Source organism: Aquila chrysaetos, chromosome 1 (assembly GCF_900496995.4).
Source record: "Aquila chrysaetos chrysaetos chromosome 1, bAquChr1.4, whole genome shotgun sequence".
NCBI lineage: Eukaryota > Metazoa > Chordata > Aves > Accipitriformes > Accipitridae > Aquila > Aquila chrysaetos.
Window position 1 is genome coordinate 3,023,728 of NC_044004.1, and position 20,624 is coordinate 3,044,351.

At 49.9% G+C, this 20,624-nt stretch overlaps 1 protein-coding gene across 5 annotated transcripts in view; it reads right to left on the reverse strand.

Annotated features, from left to right (window-relative positions):
• PTPRA (protein tyrosine phosphatase receptor type A) overlaps window positions 1–20,437 on the reverse strand; it is a 129,786-nt gene extending 109,349 nt beyond the window's left edge. For all 5 annotated transcript variants that reach the window (XM_030016048.2, XM_030016075.2, XM_030016067.2 and 2 more), the window contains exon 1: window positions 20,086–20,437. The gene's annotated coding sequence lies outside the window, so the exon portion shown is untranslated. The remainder of the gene's footprint in view (window positions 1–20,085) is intronic.
• Between the last annotated feature and the right edge of the window lie 187 nt (window positions 20,438–20,624).

Below are 20,624 nucleotides of genomic sequence, written 5' to 3' on the forward strand. Positions count from 1 at the left end.
AATTATCCCCAACTTCACAGACGCAAGTCACTCCTAGAGAAGTGACTTGTCACACAGTGAGATGACAGAGGCAGCAACAAAAGCCCACTCACCCTACCACTGGTCTCATGCCTTGCAAAATAATTGCCTTCCCACCCAGAACTAAAGGTTACAATTACAGTGAGAATGAGCCAAGCCGGAAAGACGTATTTAAAAAAAAAAGGAAAAAAATGGAAAAAAGTTTTAATGAAAACATGCAGGCGATTCTAAGAGAGAAGAGAGGCCCATTTTGCACTGCACCTTGTTTGCTCGTGCTTCGTCTCAGTTGCCAAGCACAAATTAAATACTTTAGTTAAAACTTTGCTCATCTGGTACCTTTAATACTTAGTCATTAGAAACTGAACATCTGTTTTGCTTTGAGGCTTTCAGCAGTGACTCAATGTTATCTACAGTGTTGGACCGCTGAAGATTAGTATTCCTGAGGGGTTTTTTCCCCCTCCCCTAGCAACAGGGCTGCTTGCTTTCAGGAGGAGGAATCAGCCTACAAAATTGTGTTGCAAAATCATTAAAGTTTGACACAAGTTGAGGAGGAAGCACGGGACCCAGAGAGATTTCATCCTCAGCTGGAAACAAACTGGCTGAGATCTCTACCAGCACATACCTGTGCCCCATAGCTCTCTAGGATCGATATGCCGTTGCAGGGTGATGCATGGCTTTCAGGCTCTGGAGCAGCAGCAATCTGCTGTTGAGTTTACAGTAAGCATGATAAACACACCGCAATTAAAATGACTCCAGTAGCTCTCTCGGCATGTGCATCCCCCCAAGCCTGAAAGCAATCCCAAAGGTTTATCTGTGATTTAACCTCCACTGGCTTCAGGCACAGCAGATAGCTCAGCATCACATATCTTCATCAGCAGTGAAGTACCCGAGGTAGACGCATAGCTTTAGAAAGAGGATGCAGCAGCAGGAAATATCCCTGCACCGAGGGACCCAATTAACTTGCTGATATAAGACACCAGCATCCTATTAACACGGTAGACGCTGTGCATGCACAAAGGCATGCCACGCCTGGGAAAAGGACTTCAAGGATAACATATGCTGCGTGTATGTGCAAGGGAAGAGCCTGGTCATCATCTTGTCCTGCTGGAAGGGAAGGGATCTGTGCAATATCCAAGCCAGCTGACAAAGCGATCGTTAATAGCCATTCCCCCCCGATTTGTGCAGGGCTGATCCTGCAGCTCATTCAGTGAATGAGTATTTTCCCTAGAAGAGCGTTAGACATAAAGCAAACCCATAGACCTCCCCTTTACTTTGCCAAACGGCAGCTGTAAAATAGACCCATGTTTCTGAAAGGCAGATACTCAGGCACAGGTTGGCTTTACGGGGTTTTGCTGTCACCCACATCAGACATGGGCACACCACACTTGAAGGGTTTTACAATGCACTTCACCCTTGCGTACAGATAAGGGCACTGCCGTTGAGGATGCAGATGTTAACCTGCTGGGGGACAGAGGTCCACAGGGAAATCTGGGGAAATGTCTGTTCCCGACTCCCACCTGAGCGCTTTAACCTCCAAAAGGTTTTTTCCCTCCTTCAGTAAAATCTTAAAGATCAGTGTGCATAGTTACAGCCTGAGACTGTCCAAATGAGCACAACAGGCCACGTCTAAGATCCGTTTAATTCAATACCTCCAACAGCAACCAGCAGCAGGTCCAGGAAGTAAGGTCAGACCTGCACCAGCACGTACCATTTTCTCCCCAGAACAGTTGCCAGTCTCCAGCACGGACTGTTTCTGCCCAGGTGTCTTCGCACTTTCCTTCCATGAGTTTATTCAGTCACCTTTTCGATCCATGCAAGTTTTAAAGCATCCCAAGGCAAATAGCTTAACACATGGGGTGGAAGTGTGGGGGAGGATGTTCTACCAAGAGAGTACCCTCAACTCCAAAAATTATGATACCCACAGCTCACAAAGCCGCACTGAGTTCTCACCCCAAAGTTTTTCCAGTGTTAATATAGACCACGACAAACAAGCATTGCCATGCAAGTCTTAAAGATTCAAACCGCGCTCTTCATGAGTACCTCTGCGGGCAAAGAAGCAGAAGAACTGGTTTGGAAAGAGAAAAGGAAAGAAAATACAGATGACTCTGATAACATGTCTAATTAATAAAGCATAAACTAGATGGGCTGGTTCAGTCTACGCATCCCATCTGCTTCGACTTCAGTCGGGATGGTTCCCATCTCCACAAGTGCCGGTTTCCATCCAGATATTCCTGCATGCTGACAAGCCAAAGACATGCCTTCAGCACCCGGGCACATACGCTCTTCCATGGCATTATCCCATGTTCTTCTCTTAGGAAGAAGGGATGAACAATAAAAAAATATGAGTGCCCAGTATGCAAAACATGGTCCTGAGACACCAAGGCTGTATCCCAAGGACTAAACATTAGAGTTTGGTATGAGTTTGCTGTAACTTCATAGTCACCAGTCCTCCATGGCCTCTAGATAAGTACTTACACTCACCTACCTTTAAAGCCTTAACCTCATAACAGCTAACACTTTTTATTCTGTTGCACTTTACGTGACTTTGCAACCAACTTGTGTGAAGTTCTATAGTGTAAGTGCTGATTTATAAAGATTTATTTGTGGAGTGACTAGGTATGGCTCCCTAAAGTCATCAGTTAGAGTTACAATACTAGACATTCAGGTTCGGACAAGGTCTTGTTCTCTGCATGTTTCTGGTCCTCCTTTTGGAAACAATCAGCAGAGAAGACACATACTGTAGAGTCCCAACAACAGGAAACATCCAGACACTCTCGCAAACATGCGCCCTGGCCCTAAAAGCTTCAACAAAAGGAAAAAGCAAGTAACAAAAGCAAGGGGAGCATCTCCATCGCTCCGCAGGAGGTCAGCAGCAGAGCCAAGGACAGGACGTGGGAGATGGAGAAGCACATCAAGTGTCTGTGGCACCCTGACAAGACTAACTCTGCAACTTAAAACAAAACGGAGGAGAGGTCAGTAGGAGATGCAGACAGCATAACGTTGGGATTTCAGCCAGAGTGCCACAAAAACCATGTATGAATTCAAAAAAAGTGGCAGGTCTTTACATACACAAAGTACTATTCCTGCTTCCCCAGGGAAAGAGGAGGAGGGGGAAGATGGTTCTATCCCATTTCTGCTTTTTAAGATTTCTCCTAAGTTATTAAATCTGTGAGAAATTTTGAGACTTAGCAGCTGAGGACAGCCAGCAGAGACCATAAGGAGCAGAAAACTTGCCCCTTTCAAACCGAGGCAACCTCACAGATCACTTTTTCCTTTCTCCGCTGTTTAGCACACTGGAAATACCCACTTCGTAACAGGCAGCAGAACGGAGGCAAGAGCTGTTCCTACAGCCATGCACAGGCCTCCAGAACAACAGGAAACCAGTGGTCAAGCAGTGCCGATAGTCCTGGTGCTTTCACTGCACTAACGCTCAATTGAGGACAGGCTGACTCATTCACCCCAGTTAAAAACCCAAACACCAATACGAGTCAGTCTGCTGGAGCTGGTAGTTCATTTTTTTCAGGTTTCATTGCTACAGATGGATTTCATGAAAATGGAAACCTTTCAAGGAGGTTAAATCCTTCAGAGGCAGAGAGGAGGCTACAGTCAATTCCAGACAAGCATCTCCTGTATCACTTCATGCGTGCCCGGAGTGGCTGTTGGCACCTGCTCCTGAGCAAACAAGCAAGAATCAGACCCTGAAAAGATAAGTCTATTATATTCTTTATGCAGCACAAGGGAAGAGGAATGGGACTGAATAAGCAATGTCCTATTGGGAAAGTCCACACCACACCTACGATTACATATGAGGAAGAAATCAGCCTAGCGTTCAAGCCAGCCAAACGGGGAATGCCAAACCTTTATTAAAGGAAAGCCTTGAATAACTCAGATGCAAACAAACTCATATCCATCTGGGATCCCAAGCCCCTTTCCCCATCTTCGTACTGAAGAGCTATTTTTCATAAAGGTCTGATCTGCAGTCAGGGCTGGGTAGAGGAAGGACCGGGGAGGATCTCCCATCACAGAAGCATCCCTAGCCCAAGCCGCTGAGCTCCAGCCGTGACTTCCCACAGCACTGGGGGCATCCAACTGCTGCAGCTCGCTCTGGCCCAGCTCCCGTCTCCACACCCCTCAAAATTCAACAGCATTAAACAGCAGAGAGCTTCTGTTTGTAAATCACGGTTGCTACACCAAGGATCGTCATACATCGCAACTGCAATGTCAAGGGAACAACAAAGCGGTGATGGCGAAATCCTACAGCACAGATTGGTTCTCCAGACTTCTCTCTTAAAGCTAAGTGGAGAGGGTGCACGTGGGTGGCTGGAACTTCATCCCAAGGTCAACCAATGCAGGAAGCCTCAGCTGCACTGCAATAGTCAGGATCTCAGGCAAAATACTTAAAAGCAAGTAGTTTTCCTCCAGAAACAGACAATAAGTTTCCAGCAGCATCCTGGAAGCCTTTCTTCTGACAAGGAACTGGTTACTTAGGAATGGAGCTAACTCAGGTACATGCACAAAATAAAAGGCAGAAGAGAAGTTTAACTGGAACTTGCTGACTACACTGAGACAGTACAGGGGGGCAGGGGAGATCGGGGCAGCAGCCAGTGCTTTGGAATAGGCACAGAAACAAGTTTCCACGGGAGTGTGTTTCTTTAAAGTCAGCTGTATTAGATCATCTTGTCCCCTAGAGTATGTTGTTTCCTAATGTTTTGCCCAGACCAATTTCAAATGTCAAAAGCAATGGTTGGGTTTGTTGGTTTTGTTTTTTTTTTCTTTTATACTACCTTGAGTCCCCACAGAGCCAGTCAAGGATCAGAATTTTAGACTCTGTTCTGCCTTTCACATTACAAATGCAATTACCACTGCAGCCTGGTTACAGCATCTTCTGTCATACAGATTCTGCAAGAGGCTGAAAGAACAGCTTGCCTTTCAAATGGAGTTAGAAAAATTCAGACAAGTCCTTCAGTGCTCAGTGGTCATGTGCCAACGAAATTTAAGAAAAGCATGTGCAGTCTCAAGGGAAGAGCATCCCTTAGAGAAAGCCATTCATACCGTCTTCAAAAAAGGACATGATGAAAAGCCCTTGCAAAGTACTTACCCTGAAATAGAGACTACTCTCAAAATAGTCTTATTCCTCTTGCTTTTCAATCCTTTCATCCAGTTAATGAAGAAAAATCTTCAATACAAGGAGATTTTTAGATGCATGTGACAGTTTGGATATGGTCAGTCTTGCCATACCTGGATGCAAGAGATGTAGTATCAAGCAAAGTAATGCATCACAGGGCTAATGTTAAGCTTAGTTTGACTCCTCTTCCCAGACACGAAGGATGTGAGCATCTTGGATTTAGCTCTTGGATAACCGTAAGTGGAAATTAGCGCTACAAGCTAGAAACATCTGGATATAGATAGTTAAACAAGATAGTATCGTCAGGTCACATCTGTTTTCCACATTTTCACTTCAGCCTACCAAGAGGCAAGATTCAGGTGGTCAGGGCACTGGCTGGAGATGGGAGAAGTTCTGCGGTGGGTTACTTGGGGTCCCCCGAGCCAGATGATCATACAGGCTACTGCCACCGGGCGAGACCTCCCTTCTCCTCCACCTCTCCACCCCAGGCATTCCCACAGCCGCCTGTGCCAGGCTCTGTGTCAGCCACAGCGGGCCAACTCGCCTTGCTAACCTGCCAGAATGTCAGCCGGGACAGGGTGCTGTGCCGGGGAGAGCGGGTTTGTGCCAAGGTAAGCAAGCTGAGCTGCCTTACCCGATTGTCAGATGTGGTCCAACACGTGCAGAAAGGAAGGAACAGAAAAATAAACTCACCAAAACAACACCTACGTCTTACATCAGCTCACCTCTGCCACAGAACAACTCATCAGCTCTTCACTCATTAAGTCCCTTTCGACACTGGGGCGATAGCCCTCCTTGCTCAACCAAGTACTAACTAATGAGCCAACACTGCTGTGCCTGAGCCCCAGAGAATGCCTAATTTTGACGAGACAGGGCTTGGCCCCCAGTTATTAAGCAGTAAGTGGGAATACTAAGTGCAAATATTAACGGTGAAATAGGCACAGCTGGCACCAAGGTTAAAGGGAGGTTATAGGACAGGACTAAACCACTGAGTTCAGCTAATAGCACATGCCTGGCTATCAAAGATGACAAGGTTTAGCAGCTTATTATTAATAACGAATCCTCTGCAGGATGTTTTCTGCTAGGAAAAAGCAAAAGTGTTGCTTTTTCAGCTGCCCATTACTTAAAGTGAGCTGAAGAGCCTCACTTCAGAGGGAATAAATCCATTTTGGATCAGGCAGTGGGCAACTCGAGTGGGAAGCAGTCAGCATCATTAGATACATCATATCTATTCTCCAAGCAAGAGACTTCAGGCTTAGAATATTTCAAAACCCAGCACTTCTCAACAAGCATGGAAGCAGCAACTCCTTTCATTTTACATCTCTCTTCTTTTCCCTGTGGACAGCAGGCAGCCTGGCATGATACAACAGGAATACCCCAGTCCCTCTCTGGGCACAAAACCTGCGAGCAAGGGAGGCATGGATAAATGGGAGTAGGTTGGCGAGTAAAGGGAATTTCATGGAAGAGAGCTCACAGAAGACAGGAATATTAAAGAGTTTCAACTCTGAAGCCAGGAAAGACTTAACAAATAAGTGCTTGAAGCTGCTAAGAAACAACCCTGCCCAGAGGAAAAAAAAAACCTACAAGTGGAAGAATTAAGTGGGCAAGTGCTTGACATAAGTGCAATTTTGTCAATGGAGACAATTTATGGAACAGGTTTGTAAAAGCAAAGAAGGAAGGGGGGAAAAAAAGGGCAGCGCAGGTCCTGCCAGACTTTCTGCCTGCAAGCACCTTATTCCAAGATCATCTTTCAGCTCTTGGCCGTGGAGATGGAGGGGCAGGATCCAAGAACCACTCACAGCAGGGAGACAAAAACGGATGAAAACGGTTTCTCAGTGTCTCACTCCTGTACTGCAGGATGGATCTGCAGCGAGATTTTGGCGTGATCCAGCACCGCTGGTCTCAGTAGCCCTTGCCTGCTTGCTGCGGGCAGGGCAGAGGGTGAGGTGGAACTCCTGCCACCACCTGCACTGGGGTCTGCTTCCACAGCACCGCAACCACACGCACATTGGACTGCTCCAGCCTGGGCCGATCAGAGGAGCGAGCATGCAAGGATGACTGTGAAGAGAACTGCAGCAAAGCCTGGGAGCTATCCTGCAAAAAGCCAAACGCTACACAAAGACTGAAATAAGCCAAGCTTCTGAAGGGCCTGTTCAACACCGCTGGGCTCTGAGCAAAGAGAAAATGCAGCAGAAACAAGCAGGTTTTTCTGAAGTAGGAAGTTTCTGAAATCATCAGGGTTTATTGCTTCCAAAATTTATACCTGTACAAGCTCAATGTCTCCAGCTGGCACATCTGCAGTCCTGGAGTTCAAGATACCGTGAGGCTGTATGCCAGGGCATGGTGGAGATGGGAGGGTTTGGCAACTGAGGTACAGGAGGGAAGGAGGAGACAACCCCAAAAAAGCAAGCCATGAATATAGCTCCAGAATAGGATGGACCAAACTTGCGCTCAGAAACGAATTCAAGTGGCTTTTATTAGCAAGAACAGATTTAAGCACTGCATACATATTCAGTTCTTTCCCCCATACCATCGCTTCCCAATGTTCCCCAGGCCTCTCCCTTGTCCCCAGAGGTAGATAGATCCAAGGCATCTGCAACCCAAGCACAGCTCAGAGCCGGTATTCGGGGTCAGATCCAGGATGGAAGAGACTTTGAGAATGTCTGAAGGGAGAACGCAGTTCAAATACTTCAAAAGCTTTGGAGCATTTTATTCAATGTTTTGACTGCTTCAAAGTAAAATTAGGTCCCAGCTTCCAAAAATATATGAAGCAAAACCATCAGCAATGAGAAAAATTGATTCCAACATAACATCCAACACTACAGTTTGATGGGGTCATTTGTAACCGCACATCAGGTGACCACAGATAAATTGGGGTAGTCAGACATGTTTGAGAACTGGCTGAAGAACATTGAAGAGCTACAACAGGGTCACTGGAAGAGCCTCATTCAAGAGGGACACAAATACCTTCATATCTTTGACAAAAGCCACTGTTATCCGAGAGCTGGCCCAAAGGTGGAAGTTAGTAGCCCAAGCCCAAATGTTGGGTTTGTGCCACAGCAGCTGTCAGAGGCCACACTGTTTCCCAAGGCTTGATCCAGCATTAGCTCTCCAAAAGTCTCTAAAAAACCCACCAAACTGAATGAACCGAGTGGCTGAACTTGGATTCCCCCCAGACCAGAGGCTACAGCACCTTTGGAGGGCAGCAGAAGGGAAGTCTATGTCCGTGCTGCTCATGGTACATCTGCTCAGCCCCCGAAACAAGGTTTCAACGCTACGGCCAAGTTTGGCACTTCCATCGTTAAAAAAAAATTATTCTCTGATTCCTCGTCATGCCACACAGAAATGCACGATGAAGAATCACAGGTGAAAGCAAACCCACGAGCGCAGCTCAGCATCTGCTCCCATCCTCAACCCTCTGGCACCCTTCTCCCAAAGGGCCAGGCTGGGGAGCAGGGCAGGCCTTTGGCTGTTGGGAAGGGGCTGCCGACAGCACCGCTCTAATAAGGTCTTGGGGGAAACACATCCTTCACCTCGCATAAAACAGTCCTGCAACCTGCTTCTCATGGTAGAAACTCACCGAGCCTGGCACGCCATCAGCGCAACTTGGACCCCGGGGGCAAGACACTGCCAGTCCTTTGGATCAAAGGACAGGAGAAAAACCCTCTTACACTGCCACAGCCTGAAGTGCATCTCCCTGTACTGAAGGCTTTGCCACATTGCAGATCTCGCCGTTGGAGATGCTGGCGCAGGGAGAGAGGCAGGAACGTCTCCGGCTGTGGGGAGATCAGAATTGAAAAGAGGCTTTTTTTTTTTTTAACCCTTTTATGCTTCCCTATCCCAGTCTCAAACTGCAGGAGGGACATGGAGGATTGAGCTCTGGATGCCAGGCACTCGCTCGGGAGGCTAACCTCATCAAGAGTCAAGTCAAAGCACCCCAAAGGAGCTGAGCTGCAATTTGTCACCTAAACAGCAAAATAATCCTCCTGCAAATGCCCTGCACCAACAGGCCAGTCCTGTTAGTGAAGACAAAGCTCAAGCAAAGCTTTAAAAGATCTGTAACTATTACTGTAACAGGCAAAATGGAAAAAAAAGGTGGAAGCAGCAGCCTTCTTCCTTCCCCCAGGCTTGGGAACTGCTGCTGGCAGGGTTTCTGGCAGGGCTGGGAGCCTGCCTGCACTCCTGCGTCAGAGTGGGGACACCGCACACGCTGCCACAACCGTCTGGGGGGCTGGAAACAGCTGAAGTGACACGGAAGGTGTTGGCCGCAGGATGGGACCGGTCACAGCCACCACTAGCGTGGCAGAGGTATCCTGAGACGACCTTTCCGCGTTGGACTGCAAACTGGGGAAAAATGTCCATGTCCCCATGCAAGCTGGCTGCTGTGCTACCACCCGTGTCCTTCACTAGTTAATTACTTGCATTTCTGAAACTACATCACCTTAATGAAGTATCAGAGGGAGAAAAATCCAACACCAAATATAAAGAAACCATCTCAGCTGGCCAACAATACCTTCTCTGCACAAATGGGTGGCATCTCGGCAGACAGGGCTCCAGGAACCCAAATTCCCTTACATCTGCATCGCGTTTCGTGGCCCCAAATTAAATCCCTCTACGCACACCACAATGCTCTTCCTGTGCTAACAGCTGCATGAGGAGCCGCACCATGAGTCCCATTAGAGGAGGAATCCTTAAATGCTGCAAAACACAGTTTTAAAGGTTCTCCCCAAACTGAGCCAAACTGTCAGCAGGTGAGACCTCCCTGCTCCATACCCACATGCCCCAGATCACAGGCAGGAACTTGTTTCGGGGAGAAATGCCAGCTTAAACTGATTAAACTACAGGTTTGGTCTTTCAGTCCAAAGGCTGCTAGCATGTCCAGGGATCAGTCACCTTTAACAATCATCAAGCCAGGCACCACCTCACAGGGAGAGCAGCCAGCCCTCCTCCTCCCGCAGCAGCTAGGAGAGGCTTGCACTGCTGTTCGGCCGCCACATCTTTCCACGGCAGCCAAACACACTAATCTCCAAAGATCCCATGTCGGCAAGTCTAAAACCACTCTGCAAAAAATAAAATCATTCCAAATAATCCATAATAAAGCAGCTGAGCCTGTATTGAGCAACTGCAAAGTTCTTGGCTTCCTAAAACCAGTCATGATCTTGCAGTACCTTCAAAAAAAAAAAAAAAACAACCCAAAAAAACCCAACATTGAATAGGTCAATTCCTGGGCTTGGATGCTGAAGGAGCTCAGCTTTCCCATCACCGGTGAGATGGCTTTGCTGCCCAGGAGCCCTGGCTGAAGTTTCCACCTAGCTATCATCAGACCTGCGTGGCTCATCTATGAAGCACTTTTTTCCTGCAGTACTTTCCACCTCTCCCATGCACGTGTGCACAGACTTCCCTGTTCTCCGTCCACCAGTCAAATAAGCACAGTTTTCAGAGCAAAAATTCAGTTTCTCAACCTTAAAGTTCAAAAGGGGGGTTGTTTGGGGGCTGAGCTTCTTGGCTTTGCTCCAGGGAGGTTGGAGAGGGAATGGAAATGGATGTTTTCAGGTACACTCATTAAGTGCTGTGTAATTATTCAGTAGAGGCAGGCTGCAAACTCTAGCAGCATCGCACCTGCAATTGCTCTTCCACTTGCAACTGAACCATTTTCAAAAATGATGAGCAGAAATGAGCTGGGTGGATGGCTGAACGGCTTCTTTCAAGTTTGCAGAGAACAAGAGGCATGAATCTCCTACCAGCTGCTGGGTTTGTGTCCCACAGGAGCCAAAGGACTCTCTCCTTCAAGACGCCAAGCATCCTTAGACCCCCTCGATCTACACAGGAACAGAGACCAAGCAGCACCTGGCAAGATGAGGTCCAGCTAACTGGTTCAACTAACACTGACTTAAGGCTCCACTGAAAACGTCAACCTCTCTGCTGGCAGAGATGCACTGTAGGGAATGCAGCGGCTTTGGAAAGGGGGAGAAGGCTTGCAGGGAATGATGCTGGGGCTGCAGCACCTCCACAGAGAAACCACCACCCTTCCTAACAGCACATGCCTGCTCTCGAGCCTGCTGACAGCTCACTATGCCCTCTTCCTGGAGGAGCATCACAGCGTTGGGCAACGGGGCAGCATCAGATGCTCCATCCCACACTTCTCACTCAGCTGTACGAGAGAGAAAATAAGGACAGAGGGCTCCCTGGGTTCCTCTTTTCTTGCCACAAGCAGGCTGAGATCCAGCTGAGGGTATATGCTTCTAAAGCAGCTCCCTGCATTTCACAATTTACCTTCAAGTTTCTACATGAAGAGGGCAACATATGGGAAGTTACATAAACTCAAAACACCCCCCTACAGAATATGCTGTATCCTGGAAAAAAGACAACTACCTCTGCACAGGCACTGAAATCAGTTTAACAAATTTCAAGGAAGGCAGAGAGTAAATCCTCTGTCATGTAGGGGATAAGACATGGACACAAGAAGCAACGTCAGATACTCAGATGTCTACACAACCTCTCTTGGGTGAATCAAGAGATCCGCCACCTTTGTGAACACACACCTGCAGCACCGTTTTTACACCTGTATCACTAAGAATTCCCCTGCAGCCCTGACCGAGGGACATGACCTCCTGCAGGGACCCTCTCAATAGCAACCGAGAGGGATGGAGACACTTTGGCAACCCTCCAAGCCATCTTAACACACTGGTGGACCCAAGGGGGAAAACGCTTACACGGCCACCGGGTTTGTCAGCCTCTCTGGAGCCTCGGCCAAGGAGGGGACAGGAGAGCCGTTCTTCCTCTACACGCCAGAGGAGACAAGCAAGAGGAGATGCCCTTAGAGACTGGGTTGCATAGTCAGACAAGGCTGCAAGCTGCCCATCCCACGCCTCCTTCAATCATGTTTTAAGATATGAGAAAGGATGATCATGCCTTTTAAGTTACTCACCTCTCAGAAGAGCAGAGATTCATCTTAACCCTTACAAAGCTGCCTTTGTACATCAGCTAGACCGTGCCTCAGTTTCCCTTTGTAACAGTACCTCTTTTGTGCATTTTATTTGTTTGGATGTTGGATTCTGGGGCACCAGACCTGCCTGCTCAGCGCAGCAAGAGCTGAAGTACAGGCCCAGACCAGGCACTGCTGCACCGCAGACTAATGGCTGGGTCACAGATTTCACCTCCAGGTACCTACTGGAGTCAAAAAAACCCCAAAACCTCATACAGAACCACTGCAGATCAAGCCAGGTATAGAAAAGATAATAGATGAATTGGCTGAATATTTTTTTCTAAAAGGCAGTGCTATGTAAGAGGTTCCCCCACAGCCCCACGGGAAATGTCTGTAGCCTGCTCTAGATGAGCTCACCAACCCGTGCAGACTTTCAGAGCCCAGCAGTGGACTGAAATTCAAATGCACCCGTTACACAGCAATATGCATACACTGAATTTCTCAAATAGTTAAAATGATGGAAAAAATTAGGGATCTACAAATTAAGCTGTTGGAGGCCACTGCCCGGTAGAAAGATTTTGAAGGACCGAGTGAAGAAGAACCAGTCTTCCAGTTAGCCAAGTATCTAAAAACAAACTGCTGCCACTGAGTCAACCAAAGATCCTGCCTGGCATTCCCACCCTGCCACCAGAATGAGAATGCAAATTGTACACGGCGACTGGGATTAAAAACATCTCTCTTTCTGTAGCCAAATAGGTTTAAAGTCTCCTCAAGAGAAAATCTTGAGGATTATCCATGCTTTCCAATTTATTATTAATTTCTAACTCATCTCCGTTCATCTCTAATTCATCATTCAGCCCTAGCACTAGGGTCTTCTAGGAGATGGATGTGAAGCTGCAGCATTTGGGCTGCCACAGACAAATGCGCTGCCCTTCTGATCTAGCAATGCAGAGAAACAAGGGAAGACTAAGTCTGTACTTCCAGTTAGAGACTAACTAAATATGTACATGTACAGCTGAGAGCGGGCCTAAAGTTACGCTTCTGAGCTTTCATACTCAAGAGTGGCCAGTTTGCAAGAGAGCGAAATCTAGAGGCTCTGAGATACACCACGTGTTAAGCAACACTGGAAAACACACATGAATATATTTATTTTCAGGCTTCTCAAACATATCCATAAGAGATTCGCTTCTGGAACAAAAGGGAGATGCTTATCTGCTGGCATGATAAAAACATTATTCAAATTGTAAAGCAGGAGGAAAGTTTTGCATGCTGTCCTGCCAGACGCTATCACAAGAAAAATTTATGGTACCTCAAAACCTTCAGGTTGAGAGCCAGAATAACCCCGTGCTGTGCGCGCGGTGCCTGGAACAAGAGGCTACCCTTTCCCAGAGCGCTGCTGGAATCTTTATAAACCACTAAAATTCTTTTTTTTTTTTTTTTTTTTTTTTTTAATTAAAAAGAAACCAAACCCTGTTCTTCATATTTCTCTTCTTACTCAGCAAGATTTACTTACTTGAGGGTTTCTGCCTTCTAGAAACCTCTAACGGCACCATGACTGTAATATCTGTCCCTTCTGCCCCCCAGGTTTAGCTCAGTCCCTCGGGCCACCTTGCCACCAGCAGCCAGACCTGAGTTGCCTTCCTGGCTTTTCTTCCACTAACCTATTTCACTGTATAGGTGGGTTGCTTCTTCCTCCATCTCCATTTCTTCTCCTGCCCCTGGTCAGGGGCTGGGTCTGCACAGCGTGTAGCAGAGTCTTTTGCAGATGGAGAAAGCATGGCTATGGCCGGTGTCTTTCTACAGTAAGTGGACTGACCTCCAGGTCAATGCAGGTCCTCCCTTTTCTTTTTTGTTTAAAGAAAGATGAGCAAACAGAAAACCCTCCCCAGATTTGTCAAGACCTCTCTTGAGATCACATCATCGGTTATCACTTCAGTGCTCACCTGAAAGCTCACAAGGGCAAACCTGCTATTTCAAAGGGTGAAGTAAGAGATGCCCAACTGGGAGCAAGCAGGACTTCAAGCTGGTTGCAATGCACGTTGAGGCCAGGAACAGATTTCCTGGCTGCGGAACGCTCTCTGACATGTACCATGACGTAATTTACTAACACAAATTAGTAATATCAGCCCTTAGCCAGCCGCAGTTTGTGAATGAAGTGTTTGAAATCCCCAGAGTATGAATTGAGATACTAACTCTAAAAACGCAAGCAAGGGATGGACCCCACACAGTCCCAGGGATTAAAGGAAGATCTGCTTCTCGGTTTGCAAGTTCACCACTATGGCTGAACCACTTAGTTGCAGCTATTATGAGCATTCCCAAGGGCAGCAACGCTCCAGAAAAGCCCCAGAGCTGCCTAGTTCATCCCATTCATATCAACTCTGATCACTGCTCTTCCTACCACCGGGTCAACCAAAGTTAAAGATGAGCCTGCGTGAGCACACCAGACCATACACTATAAATAACAGACACAGAAGATGACACACTAGATGCACGAGCCAGGATGGTTGGGTATCAGTTTTGGGGAAACCCTCTACAAGTTGCCTTCTCGTCAGAAGGTCCCCGACTCCTTGGAGGAGAACACCTGAGCACAGACACAGGGAGACATCCTGCCTTCAGCAGTTAAACCAGAAATGTCTGCTGCTCTCTGCAGCCCCAGAGCAAGGTCACTGCTGACGGGGTGGAGACCAAAGTGAGCTAAACCCCTGGGTTTTAGATCATCAGAACAATCATAACTCGGAGAGATTATTTCGAAACATCAGGCGTGATATGGGAAGGCAGTCATCCCAAGGGGGGCTGGTTCAACCACAGAGCAATCCAGTGTTGATTGATTCACTGCTCATACCTGAATCAAGGTTTCCTGTCACCTATTACTTAACTCAGATACACAAAACCGACAAGCTTGAACACGCCAAACTCTGTTTTTAAGACTGGTATGCTGCCGCAGCACCTCTCCAATCAGCCTCCAACATGCTTTTATCGACCTAGCTTGGAGTGTCAAACAGCGTTTTGGACCCCCAAGTTACGAATACAGGTCTTAGAACTCCCTGTCTAACCCTGCAGGCAGGTAGCATCCATCCATCAGCCAAGGTTTCTAGCAGTCGAGCATCCAGACACTGGGAAGCCCATCTCACTCACGGTCTCCTGCCAGCTGGGATTTCCAGGCTAGACATCCCCCATTTCCACTGCCTCCAGGGCTCAGCCTGAAGAGACGTTCACGCAGCACTCTGGAAAATGAGGACACGGCCTCGTTGCTCACCAGCCCCACCAGCAGAACCAATGAACCTACCAGTGCCAAGGAAGGCGGCTATGGGACGGGCAGGGGCGATCCTGCCTGCAGTACCTTCGCACTGTAGTTCATCTCGTGCTTCCCAGGTAAATGCTGGGAAAGCCAGGAAGGATGCCTGCACCTCCCCTTCTTCAAACACACAGTGATTTGAGGGAGGGAAGGAATTTGGCTGGCTTCCCTTTGCTACGCAAAGGAAGGGAGAACAGGGATGTCTTCCCGGAAGGACCAGAAAATAGCCGTGGCTTGAGTTAGACTGTGGGGCAGGATGTGGAAGTCCTTGTTACAGCAATAAAAAGGACTCAAGTACTTGGCCGGGGCGCCAGGAATATACCAACACGCCAGCCTGGCTCAGAAGCAGCTTTCCCCATCAGCACAGTGGGAACATTTTTGTTTATTTGTGTTAGCCAAAAAGGAAGGAGGTGGTGGTCCGTTCCCCTTCACCACGGATGTCCTCAGCTCCCTGCAGCAGGCTTAAAACTGGTGACACCTACATCTCTTGCCCCCTCCTACCAACCTGCAATGTTTGGTCTCAGGTACAGGTTTTAATTTTGCTTTAGAGGAGGGATGGCATGGCACGACCTGACTCACGCAGGAGAGGCAGAGGTTATGCTCTTGTCTACTCTTCTGAAGTCAAAGGACTCTTGTTCTCCATCCCAGGTCCAAATTAGTACTAATTATTCCATGCAAAATGGAGTTGCTTCAACAGGAAGGAATTAGGACAACAAATTATTCTGGAATAAAGAGGACTCGCTGCCTAAGCAAGCGATCTGTTTGCACATGGAATAGAAGGGGCGTTCTCCCACACAAGTTTTGGGGAAAAAGCAGTACCCACTCCATTTTTTTAAAAAATTTCTAACCGCCACGGCTGTTACAGTAGCCACCAGGATTTCCTACATGACCAACACGCCAAAACCCAACCCACACTCAGTTGTTTCAACTTCCACCATCAAAACGGCAGCCACCATAAACACAGCAGTACCATATGTGTAACCACAGCAAAAGCGGGTTTAACGGCCACGGCTGATGCTTTCAGTTAGGCGAGTTTTCACTTGGGGCAGGGAGGGAAGGGGGGCACAGGCACGCACCCTCCTGGAGCCTAAAACGGGGTTTCCCACGATGGAGACACAACCCTCAAATTTAGTCGAGTCCCTGTAGTCCCACCAGAGTCACACATCCTCCACTTCCCAACCTCAAACTGGCTCAACACCAACCTGCAGGACACACACAGCCCCACCAACTGCAGCCGTACAGCGTGCGGTTAGATTTAGTCCCACAGGACACACGGTGGTGGAGATGGATTATTTGTGTGCCCCGCCATCACCTCCTCCCCGCACAAACACAGCGGCACCCAACCTGGAGGGGCGGCCCCCACCTTGCTGTACTACAAAACATCTTACCTGAAAAAAAAACAAATCCCACATGGGTCAACGTGGGGCAGACATGGGAAGCAGCACCACCGTCACAAGGGTTTCCAGAGCCATGCTGGAGACACAGATGAAATTCAAGGTCTCCTGAAGACATTAGCCAGAGTAAAGTAGGAAGGAGCCAGCTCCGGACTTGTGGCTGGGCAGATGTACACGACAGTGATGGCGTCTGCCAAGGCCAAGACACGTTTCCCACGAGCTTTGGCTACACACATGAGTTTCAAGCACTGCCAGGTACTACGGCTTACAGTACAGTCACGTGAGTTGTATCAGAGAAAAAGGCTTTCCAGCGTTTTTTGTGAGTTTAATGAGAAGAAAGCACTTGTGACAAAAGCCACTCTACCCACTTACAAAAGCTAGAGACTTCAGGAAGAACAGGATCAGGCCAGCCTCTAGCGATATCCAGGACCAGATGCTCCTGAGGAAGATGCAAGAAATCATTCTGGACAGTTCGGGAATCGCTTGCTTATCGGTAAATCTCTTCCTAAGCCCTTCAGATAGTGATTAAGCACAATGGTTCATACCCCATATATTAAATATTAATCCTCCCTAATGTGACTGCCGATGTTCCGGTTATCCGATTCAGATAACCGCACACCCCCAACAGCCCATTCCTTTTCCACCCCAAACCACGTAAACACAATGTACAAAACCCAGCAGCGTGTTGCGATCCCGCTAGAGGAGAGCTGGTGATATTCTTGTCGGCCTCCAAGCCTGGAAGTAAAATAGCTGGATCTCACCAAAAGCAGGAGGGAAAGAGTTAAGAGCAGGGAGATGAATCAGCCCACTGCTGTAAATGCGGACATTTCCTACCTCTTCGCTCTAGTGTTTCTTCCTGTCCGCAGGCTTTGGAGATGCTTACGGACCTGGTCGCATTCAAATGATTTGCACCGCGACAGGAAAGCCCAGGGATTTGTTTTATTTCAAGAGGAAAACACGATTTGTGAATGAGACCAGAAAGCAGCCGTGAGGGCTGACCTCCTTCTCACATAACACCAAGAATAAAGTACCAGCCAGCAGCTTGTGCATTTGCTGTACTTGCTACTCCTAACCCTACGGGTGCTCCGTTCTACCTGAAATAACCCACGCCACGCTCCCCAGCGTTTCAAAGCATCAGGCAGACCACGACCGCACAGCCGTGGCTCAGCACTGCCCTACCCAAAGCAGTTACAGCAGACCCGCGGGCCGAGCACGGCAGAGGTCACGCAACCTGCGCCCTTCCCACTGGATCGGGATCTGCCGTTCTGCTGCAAACACAGAGGGTTGGTGGAGAACAGATGTAGGTCGTCGGCACGAGGAGACGGGGAGAGAGGGAATTCAAACTACTCTTCCACAAGGATGTTGATGTTGGACTGGGACCAATATCACGGGTCCGCACAAAGCATCAGTTATTTGAGAGTGACATTTCAGAAAAGCGGAGCTATGTATCCCATTAGCTTGAAAACAATACAGCCGCACCAACGCCAGGACAGCAATGCCCCTGGAAACGGGAAACATCTATTTTCAGCACCTCCCAGTATCCCCCCACTGCTTTAGCAAACTGTTTTTATAAAGATCAGGCAAAAGCCCTGGAGCTTCCCACAGACACCTCCCCAAAAAGCTCTCCAACAAGGATGGAGAGGAACATGTGGAGGGGGAACGGGGCAGCACCCATTTTCTCCCTAGCACAGACACCTAGTCTGTCTCGCGCAGCATCCCCAGGTCCCAGCGAAGCTGTGGTCCGTGCCCCCCCCCCCCCCCAAAATGTCCTGGCTCTTCACCTTGGCCACAGCAGAAGTCATTGGGGGAGCTGGCTGTGCTGTGACGATCCCTGGGGTCCTATTACTCATCATCAAGCCGGTTTCCCAACCTCACCGTGGGAATAACGGCATGAGTTTGCATCTGATTCTTGATGGAGAGAGACATAAATCCTCCTTGCAAACCCGGCAGCTCCCTGCATCGGCTTCAGCCACCCCATGCACCTCCTTCCCTGCCACCAGCTGCTGCAGCAACAGGAATTAAAATAAAGATGAAAAACTCCTGTTGGGGCTGCAGCTTTATTTGCCCACACCCCTTTCATTTCTAGAAGTCCTTGTATAGGACAGGAAGAATCGCTAAATATTTTCAAAGCATCCTGCATGCTCACAGCAAGCTCCCCCAGCCACGGACAGGCAGAGAAGGGATGACTAATTTTTTTAGCGTAATAGGCTGCAGAGAGCGTCCTGCGAACAAGCAAAGTAAATTCCTGAGGCTCTCGGCAAGGACCGTGCCACTCCTTGCGAAACTTCCCAGCTGGAACCTCACAGCCGAAAAGCCAGAAAACATCGTTTTTCCCTCCTCCAACAAACAGGGTCTGGGATTCCTTTCACGACAGTATTTGGATTTTAATGTCAGTCCATATTTAGCAGGAGGAAAAAAAGCCTCCCTTCCTTCCTGTCACATTTTCCACCCCTGATGACATCCAAGATCAGAAATAAGCAAGCGCTGGCCGAGGAGGGAGGACGCATCTACCCTAGCGTGGGAGAGCCCGGAGCATGGCAGCCCGTACGTTCCCATTTGGGATGCGCGGGGACACCGGCGAGGAAGGGACACGGCCCTTGGACCTCATGGTGAGGATGGGCGTCCCCTCCAACGCTCCGTCTTGGAGCATCTCCCCGAGGGACAGCGCAGGGCGGCAGCCAGGCCATCAGCCTACAAGGCTGACGTACCCCCCCCCCCCCCCAAAAAAGAAGCCTTAAGTCCCCGGCACGGGCCAAGAGCTGCCGAGGAGGCTGTGGGTCGGGCCGAGCGCGGCCGGTGGGTTGCTCACTCACGGCAGGGTCCTTCCTGCGTGCCGGTGTCCACGGAGCTCGGCGGTCCTGCGGCAGGGAGAGGCGAGCCGTGGCGGGGAGGAGACGGCTGGCGATTTTGGGAGCGGGGTGGGTGGGGGGGTGTCTGACTGCGGCCCGGCGACGTGCCCTCTCCGCCGGGTGCCGGGGCGAGGGGTCCCCAGCTCGGCCCCCCGGGGCCGCGGGGAAGGAGGGGAGCGTGGGCCGCTGCAGACCCACGTGTGGAAGTTCGCGTGCCCGATCCACGATGCACTTTTTATTCTTCCTTCTTCTTCAAAAAGCATAATAAAACTCACGTGGAGGCGGGGGAGGAGGCGAGACCACACGGCAGCCCGGGCCGGGCCCCACGCAGAGGCCGCGGACACGCGTGGGTACCGCCCGCAGAGGCCCCGCCTGGCGCTCCCCCCCCCCCCCCCCGCGTCGCCATAACAACCCCGGGCCCGTCCCCGTCGCCTCCTCCCCCCCCCCCCCCCCCCTCCCGCGGCCGGGCGGTCGCTCACCTGCGGCGCCGGGCCCTCTCCTTCTCCCTCGCCGGCTCTCGCCGCCGCCCGAAGGCTCCGGTACGACGACGACGACGACGCCGGCGACCGGCCGCGACCATGGACGCCGCGCCGGGAGAGGGCTGGGGGGGGGGGGAAAGGGGGAAGAAGGGGGGGGGTGGATGGGGGGGGGGGGAAAGTGGGAAAAGAAGGGAAGGGGAAGGGGAAGGGGGGGGGAGGCACCGCCGTCCCTCAGCGCCCCAGCCGCGGGGCTGCCGGCCCTCAGCGGTGCCCCCGCAGCCGCCCGCCCGCTCCTGCCGCCGCCGCCGCCGTTGCCGCCATGGTGCGGCTCGCGCGCAGGGCGGGCTCCGCTGACAGGGCCGGGCCGGGGCGGGGCGGCCACAGCGGGATCCCTCCGCCGGCTCGCCCGGGGCGGGGGGGGAAGGTTCCCGTTCCGCTGCTGCCACCTGCTGGCGCCGGGAGGCGGGCCCGTTCCCCTTGTGCCGTTCTCGTTCCGTTCCGTCCCGCCACCGTGGGGTGAAAGCCGGGATGCGGCCGCG